The sequence below is a fragment of the Festucalex cinctus genome, chromosome 14, assembly GCF_051991245.1.
Source record: "Festucalex cinctus isolate MCC-2025b chromosome 14, RoL_Fcin_1.0, whole genome shotgun sequence".
Lineage (NCBI taxonomy): Eukaryota > Metazoa > Chordata > Actinopteri > Syngnathiformes > Syngnathidae > Festucalex > Festucalex cinctus.
In genome coordinates, this window is record NC_135424.1 from 24,841,962 (window position 1) to 24,851,205 (window position 9,244).

General features: G+C 41.6%; 1 long non-coding RNA gene across 1 annotated transcript; it reads right to left on the reverse strand.

The window, feature by feature from the left end:
- Positions 1-932: 932 nt before the first annotated feature.
- On the reverse strand, positions 933-3,431 carry LOC144000885 (uncharacterized). The gene is made up of 3 exons (XR_013278318.1): positions 2,936-3,431; positions 2,428-2,592; positions 933-1,383 (listed from the first exon to the last, which is right to left on the reverse strand). It is a non-coding gene; the product is annotated as an uncharacterized LOC144000885 (long non-coding RNA).
- Between the last annotated feature and the right edge of the window lie 5,813 nt (positions 3,432-9,244).

A 9,244-nucleotide genomic window follows, 5' to 3' on the forward strand; every position in this document is an offset into this window, starting at 1 on the left:
TTAGAGGTCGCCCAAAGGAAAAATGGTGGCAAGGATGTCCATACCCGGGTTGTACCGGTGAAGGACATGTAGTCGGCGACCACAAAAGACATTGGTCGCTACGTGGATGTCCTAGTTTTAACGAGGCAAATCCATGTCAGTATAAATCACCTAGATGGAAGGAATTGGTGAGAAAGTGTAGGATTGATAGGTGTATGAAAACGGATTGGCCTCATGATAAGAAGACAGTGAACAAACCTAGGTGAATCCACTTTGATATATCGGCTTATCTAATTCCCGTCTCCTCACGCTGACGCCTTAGAGCGGGTGAGGAAAAAGGGGAATTTCTAACCCTTTAATTGGAGAGTCGATCAGGACATATTTCCCGATTTAAGTCCTGCGGGTAAGCGGAAGTTGACAATATATAGGTAAATAACAAAAAACGAAAATCTTGTGCTGCAGTTTTTGGTTGTAAAATGTCTTACGTTAAATTTGGCAACGGAAAATCATTCCCAGATGTTATAAATACATGTACCTAACATCAGAAACAAGTATTGGTGGTTTGGTGCAATCATGTGAATTTAGATAATTAAATATATTAAATTTGTGCCAAAAAAACGCTTCAACTAGAAGTGAAACCAGCACACGGATGTTACATTTAGCTATGTTTATGTTTCATATATGAAAACAATTCACAACCTATTACGTAATGAAAGGTACACAAGAAGCAGCATACATCGGCCAAAAATACTACCATGCACCACAAACCTGGAACAAGGCAAAATGGACTAGATGGAAATAGATGCATTCAGAGCCCAGATTATTATAACATATAGAATATTTATTAAAGTATCAGATTGTGTCATCACAGCATGTCATTTATACCCCCCACGCCCTACCCAAAAAATATTAATAAAAAAAATAATAATAATAAAATAAAAATCAAATGTGCATTCACAATAAAACCTTTGGAACTTCATTGGAACAGCTCTCTTTTTTTTTTGGCAGACCAATTTAACAAAGGTCTGTGTTGTGGAAAAATTGAATACAGACATTTTTATTTTTGCTTGAAAAGTGTTAAAATGGAGAGTTAACATCTTGATAATGAAACAAACAAAATGGCAGATTTTACATAGATTTTACAGCCCTGCATTTTAAAGTGTCCTCGTATGCCCTGTGATTTTCCAACCTGATGTTGTACCAGCTATGTGTTAGTGTCACTTTCTTGGCTTACGTCAGTAGACTCAGTAGTTGATGTATCTGATGAGTGAGGTATCCTGTCTAAAAGTTTGTCAGTTGTTGATAATGTCTCTACAAAAACCATTTCAGAGTTGTTGCTGGAAAGGGGTGTGAAAAACCAGCTGGGGGAAATCACACCTCAATCTTCGTTTCAGTATATCCTGCCTGAAATAGAAAATTGGAGGGAAAGATGAGCACAAGATACACATATTCACATCAGACTAGGGCTACTCTATTATGGAAAAAAATAATCATCACAATTATTTTGGTAATAATTGAAATCAAGATTATTCTAAACAATTATATTTTGTTCAAATCAAGAAAATATTTAAACATTTGAAAATAAGACAATTACAATCATATGAAACTATAATTATGTAAGTTGCTTTTGGATCCAACAAAATTTATAATATATTATTATTATTATTATTATTATTATTATGACGTTAGCAAAAATTTGAAGTTGGGGTGCAGTGTGTGTGCAGTAAGCTAGTTTTGACATGGGTGTGTGGTAAAATAACTCGTGTGGGCGTGCCACAACTCAAAATTAGTATTATTAGTGCTGCAGCTATCGAATATTTTGGTATTTGGATATCCTACTGAAAATTCTAGTGAATAATCGTATATTTGGATAGAAATACAAATATACCTATAGGCCTATATACTTTCTTGGTCAAAGAACAATTATAAATACAGAAGACAAAAAAACACATTTGCATGTAATAATTAACAACCAACTGGTTTTCATTTTTAGAGAATCAATTTTATTTATTTATTTATTTTTAACTTAAATTGAGCTTGTCAGCAAACTATTTTTCTCTGAAACAGTGAGATTTTAGACAAATCTCTCCCCATAGATTTCATAAATGTGTTTCAATGATTTATATGTTACCTGTAGTCTGAAGCATCAAGATCCCCGTGTTTATTAACACTGTTCACAAACCCCTTAGCTTGTCCATTCTCATCACATCTTTGTCAACTATAATCCTTTGACGGATTACTTGTTCACAAAAAGAATTTGTAGCTCTCAGCATTGGGTTGTCTAAAACACACACACACTCACTTAATATGTGCAGAGTCATGCTTTCTAATTAATGCTGTCTCGAAATGTAAACAGAATACAAGTGACATATTGCTGACCAATGCTTTACTTTTGAAATGTGTAATTTTAGCAAAGTGACAATGAAATAGTGCAATGTAACAACTCACATTTGTTCGTCCCTGGTTGCGGTTTCTGTTGCTGTTGACTTTAAGAACCTTGTGTAATCTCTGAAACAAAACTGCACCTCCATTGTGACACAGTCTTTTGTCTTGAATATGCAGAAGAATGGAACAGTCTTTCTTCATCTCAGCGGCCTGCAGCAACCAACCCGCCTTTAGACAAAAAAGAATTATATTATAAGTGTTATTGTCACATCACCTCTTTACAGTATATGCACATCACAGATTTAAGTAAAGTAAAGTGTTTGTTGAGGTTGATGAGAGAGAGTTTGGGGAAAAGGGAGTGTGTAGCTGTGACTATATTATGACTCTGATGGGCACAGGTAACTCGAGTTTGGTAACAACTGTTGGATTCACTCGATAAAACATTCAGCAGCTCGCCTTTTTAATAAACTATAGCCTTAAAACTTAACCTAGCAAAAAATTATTTTCAGCCCTATACTAAATATCGGTCACATTAATAACAGAAATGGGCACGCGTGTGTGTAGCACATACCTGCTGACAATGTTTCTGCTTTGGCGAGATGATCCCTCTTCCGTGTTCCTTCCGATCCCAGACGAATATACTTTGAAATTTATTTTTTACAAATGATGCAGATGGCTGGAAGGACGGGGCCAGCTGAAGCGATGGGCAAATCTGAACGGTAACGAAGTTTTTTCACTACTTTCTTTCTAACTTTTTTTCTCCTTTCGCTCTCCGACGTTGTGGTCGCCATTTTTGTTATGCGGTTGCTATGGTGAGGAGAAAGCAGCAGCTACCTGATTGGCTCATGTGACCTAAATCACACCACTACCGACCTAATGGCACTACGCCCACACCAGAGATCACTGCGCCTCATCGCAAAATAGTGCCGGGGTTTCACCACCGAAAACACAAAATTGGCGGGTTTTCACAGGGTGAACTCCACGGATTCTTACTTACTACTGATAAATCTATTTTATGAAGTAAAGATTATTTAGTGCCCCTGGTAGTGGAGCGAAACTGAACGAAAACGTGTGTGACCTGACGGCCTACAAATGAGTTTGTGTGTGAGGTTACTAAGGCCGTACATGAAGCGCTAGGCCATGGAGGTGCCTTGCCCACAAAGAGAGAGCTGGAGAAACTGGAACTTTGGATCCCAGAAAAGAAAATCCGTTCAGTTATACGAAATTGCGATTTGTGTAATAAGTATAATGCAGGACGCCGAGGGCAAAGAGTGGACGGATTGACGATTAAAAGCACTGTTCCATGGGCATCAGTTTGCATGGACGTAGTAGGCCCCATGGGAGTAAACGGCACTAAAGGTGAGAAGTATCTTGTTGTGCTTGTTGATTCGATGTCAGGACATTTTGGATTAAAAGCGGTGCGTAGTGCGAACGCTAATAGCGTACTAAAAACACTGGAAGAGGGTTGTATGTGGTTAGGCATACCGAGAGAGTTAAGAACTGACAATGGTACTCATTTCAAAAACGCTACAATGGACAGGTGGTGTCAAAAGTGGGGAATAATAAGAACTTACTCTCCGCCTTACACCCCTCAAGCTAATGGCGTGGCTGAACGAACCATTGGCCTAGTTAAAAGTTGGCTCGGGAAAAATGCTAATGGAAAAGAATGGAGTGAAAAATTGGTGGAGTTGGTCAAGGACCTGAATGGGAGGAGCAGAGCAGATAGACCTTCCCCTTCAGAGGAGTTAAACCAGCGCCCCTTTGTCGCTCCTGAGGTAGGACGAATGCAAAGTACAGAAAACACTCAGAAGGGAAAGTGCCCATTTCAGGTAGGACAGAGAGTGTGGATAAAATCTCATGGTCCATCTGATAGCCAGGCAGTAAAAGCGAAGTATGACCAATCTGACATTATTGAAGAAGTTTTAGACAGAAATACAGTGCGATTAAAAAACAAGGGGCTCCAAGGGGTAGAGCAGCTAAAACCGATAGCAGTTAATTTAGCCTAAAGCTAAGGAGTAAGAAAAATAATTAAAAGATGGAACAAGCCACTCCGCCCTTTGTCAAGCTCGTTATGGTGAAAGGAGCTGTCATCGTGCGGCGGACTGAAAAGGAAATAATGGTTGGTAGGGCATTTAATCTTTGGATAAATGCAATAAGAGGATATATTGTTAATAGAGTAGAAGATTTTAGTTGGCAATCTATCTTGACCTGCATAATTTGTAGTGGAAGCGAGGAGTCGAGGAGCCAGTGGAATGTGGAACAGATATCCGACGAAGGCTGGTTGGACGAGCTTAAGCCGGATTTGAGCGAGGTAGGCACGGCTAAGATACTTGAAATACAGGTATGTGGGTATTGTAGAATAAAGAGCCTACCTCGAATAAAAGTGCATGCTCAGTGGGATTTAGCCCCGCAAGAGAATACGGATGCACAGTATTGTAAATGTATGTGGGATGGAGAGAAGGTATTGTATTGTCAACATTGTTGGATGAGAATGGGAAGAGGTTCACTAATAAGAGCTGGGGAGGCCGTGAGGACGTGCGACCCGAGATTTCAGGCGCTGCTTTACAACAACTGGCCGCCAGAAGGAGGTGAGTATCGCCCGGCTCCGCTTATTGTTGGCTCAGAGGCGACGCCAACTCTAATATATGTTGAACCTAAGTGTGTAGTTGAACCAAGGGTACCCTGGGCCACAGTAATCAATGGTGTGTTAGCCCGAGGGGATATTCCGATGACGTCCCACAAGAAAGGGTAATAAATATTAGTAGTGTGTGTAGTAGTAATGTGTTAATGTACGCTATATTGGATAAAATGGAATATAAGGCTAAAACGGCGGTAGTAAGGGTGAGTCCAGTGGTGTCGCCTCAAAGGGATACGAGGTCTGACCCAGGATACTGGATAAAAGTAAAAATAATGAAGGCCAACCCCCAAGAAAAGGAGGAGGAGCTAATGAGATGTCAAAACGCAACAGTCCTTAAAGGACAAGACCAAAAGAAGAAAGCATGAAACGGAGCTACGAGATGGAGGAAGAACAAGGTTGTAGCAAGCTAGTAATACTAGAGCTAAGCTCTAGTACTAAGCTAGAAGACCCACCGGACACAGTTGATGAACAACCTAAAGCTATTAACCGCCAGCGACAAAATTGGAGGTATGGAAAGGTTTTGATAACTATCAAACTTTGTTTTATGGTAATATTTTTGATATATTATTTGATGAGACAAAAATCTAGCATCGCTAGCACAGCCCCGATTAATCCCCTCGACCTAGTAGAAATACGGCATGGCTCCACTAAAATAACCAACCAGACGTGCTGGAAGGTGGAGGTGAAGCATGTTTGTGAGGAATGGAGAAGGAAGAAGGGAGCCTGTGGTGCCGGAGAGGAAAAACCCTGTGAGGTAGGATGGAGAAGGGAGAAGATAGCAGTAATAAATTCCTATCTTCGCACCTTCAACAGCACATATTATAGTGAAACCCTAGAGGTTTTGAGAAGGAGTACTACATATCCTGCGAAATCAAAAAGCAAGTGTGCACATCCAGTGATTCTACGAGTTGATAACACAACAAGCGACTTCACAGTCAATATTACCTTATTATGTCTGGAGAAGCAAGAACAAAGAATCATCAGAAAGAACTGGGTCCAGATCGGGAAGGAAGAACCTGCTTGGTACTTTAACGAATATTGTGCAGGACTGCCAGACGCAACAGGTGGATACTGGGTGGAGACAGGCCATCACGCCCCTGACTTCACCTACCCGGCGGCCCCACGGAATGACACTTGTACCGAATTTCGCCCGGCATGGGAACCATGTTGGAACTGTATAACCTTTCGGTGCGAGGAGCCAGGGACCAACGGGACCACTGATTACCTGCCAGGTATTCCTACTCCATCATCAGGTAGGTCACCTAAATTTCTTAAACTACGTGGGTTTGCAAAACTTGAAAAGCCTGTACCAATACCACAGAAGAAATTAGTAATAACGCGACGGCCAGGATGCAAGTTAATGTTAGAAAAGGCCCAGTCGTATAATAATAGTCATTGTGATTGGAATATGATGAAATATTGTTTTGAGCCCTATCATATGTTTTGTTATGCGGATGAGGGTAATAGAATTACACTCTCCGATATAGGGCTTAGGGGTAATGTAAATTTAATCCTGAGTCCCTTTATTAGATTATATGCCGGAAATGCATTAGATCAAAAGAAAATAGAAGTGAAACATGAAGTATGGCTAAATGATTCCTTTCCATGGATATGGAAAAGAGATACATTTATATTGAAATCAACCTTTAATAAAACTTTGGGAATAAATGTGTTAAAAGTAGTATGGGCACGGATGTGGGCTCAACGTATTCCTACACCGGATGATTTATATAATGTCCCAAAAGGTGACTTTGATAAAATTGACCAATGTGTAGCATTAAGAATGTATAACAGATTGCATAGGAAGGAGTGGATAGGTGGAATTTCACCGCGATGCCCCTTGGTGGAGACAGGAACGCCACCTTTGACTCATTGGATATATAACTGTAAAGGGTTGAAGACAAACCTAACGATTAAAGGGGTGCTACAAGCATGGAAAGAAGGACACATGAGAGATGAAAGTAAGACATGGTGGGGGCTCAGTAAAGATGAGATGGTTCAGGATGTGATACCTTGCTTAGGAGAGTCGGAGAATTATTGGGTTAAATATCAATATATGGCGACGGTGTATTCTAAAGAGAACGATATTTGGCCTGACGTTGAAAGACCAGCCTTATACGCTAATCCAAGACCATGGGAAATGTTGTGTAAGGGGGGAGAGTCCGTGAAAAATTTTAATGAATGCACAATTGTATTAGCACGTATACCCTGTTATAAAGTCTCCCGATTTTGGAATTTTTGTATTGTACGTTATCGCGATGAGGATTATGCCAACTATGAGGGGGCAGTATGGATCAAGGATAATAGTAATCAATGGATCCGGAGCCAAGCTGCAGGTAGAGAATATTGTACGCGATGGGACAAAGATCATGACTTATCCAAAATGGTAGGATTAAGAATGATCCCCAAGCCTCCTGACTCTATTATGCAGATCTTAGAAGGTCACGCATTTAGGAAGACCCTTTGTAAGGGGGGTATAGTTACAGGGTTTGATTGGTTGGGATTTAATAAGATTTATGGCCCTGGCACATGCCACGAACCTGTTGAAAGATGGCTGCATTGTGGACACAGGGACGAATATGATCATAAGGGGGAACATGTATGTACTTGGTATGAGAGGATAGGATTGGCGATAAAAGGTGTAGTAAAAACTGTGGCCACTACAGCCGTGGAAGTTGTAGAAGATGTAGCGGAGACGGCGGTTATTGGGATAAGTACAGGGCTGTATGGCTTATTATATGATGTAGGAGTATGGTTCCTGCTAGTGTCAGGAATTGTCCTGTCAGCAGTTATAGCTGTTGCAGTTATCAAAAGAGGGACCTTGACATTATCTACCCACCAAAATTATAAAGAGAAAACCTCACCAAATAAGGTTAAAGCTCAGTTATTGGCCAACGAGCTGCAGAAAAAATGGGGGGGCCGACTAAGGGGAAATTATTGAGAAGTGAGGATGGGCTTCAGAAAAGGGCGGGATCGACCCAATTATAAATAAGACGCCCTAGCCCTGACTTCCTCACTTCTCACTGAAATCTTTTGGCGGAACAGTAACCAACAACTAACCATGGCTTATAATGCTTTGGGTAAAGGTATCATTGGAAGACCAGGCGCCCTTCAAAACGTGAGTAATGAAGTGGAATATTGGATAAATTTTATAATATGGCTTTTTTATTGTTGTGTCGGATGTAGCGAACAACTAAATTAATAGTGTGGGGAATAATTTTAATTCTCCTTAGGTTATGTCTGGTCGACCACTTGGTATTAGTAATTTGGGTTTTTATCTATGTATTTTTTTTACTCTCCCGCCAAAAGGTTCCGCTAGTTGGAAGAGCAACCACACCCTCGCTCTCCCGTAGTAGAGGTGTTCCGCATTGATGGAGTAGATGCGGATGGAAACTTAGACCAAGATCAGAATGTATATATTGGGAGCCGCAATATTTTAGGTTTCCCCCAGGTCTAAGAATTGTCGAATTTTGGATGTGTGTTTAACAGGATAAGCCGCGGTGTGTCTTCTGTGGAAGTGATCTCCTCACGTCCGCTTGGGTGGTGGGGGACGCTTTCTATGGACACTGCTGCTATCCTTTGCCCGCAGAGGATGAGAGTAGAGAAATGTGGCTCATACCAGACGGGTTTTTTCTAAATTTCGTCAGTGATCTCTTCATTGTTATCCAGTGTGGTTCCTGGGTATGGCCTGGCTTTGCTGATCTCGCGGGCTCAAGTAAGTTGGAAGGTTTGGTTCAAAGTCGCTTGAAAGAGATACGTTATTATTTTAACGTTGAGGGTGAATTTATCGGGAGAACTTTCCCTTTAATGCGCATGATATGGCGCCTGCCTGACGGTACTCGGCGCTTGACTTTCAACACCTCGGCTGGCTTCTGTGTAGCCGCCACTCCTTTGAGACAGGTCGGATCCAATTGGGATGAGTGGCCCTACGAGCCTGTAACGCCCTCCTCGCCCTTCCTGGACCGGGTTGACGAGCCTGGGGAACCCAGTGCCGCCCGACAGGATGTTCCAGTTGGTAAGGTTATGCCACTGTTGAGATCACCCTCCCCCACGGTTTCATCGACCACTGATGACCCGGAGGGTGTGCCAGGCGAGGATGGGGGTGGAACGGGGTCATCTCCCTCCCTGATGATAAGTGAGCTTGGCCTGTGGTCTCCTCTTACTGATCCTCCGTCAGACTCCTTGCCTTCTGAATCCTCGGTGTCTCCGTTGCCGGATGACACAAGGGGGTTGAATGCAGGT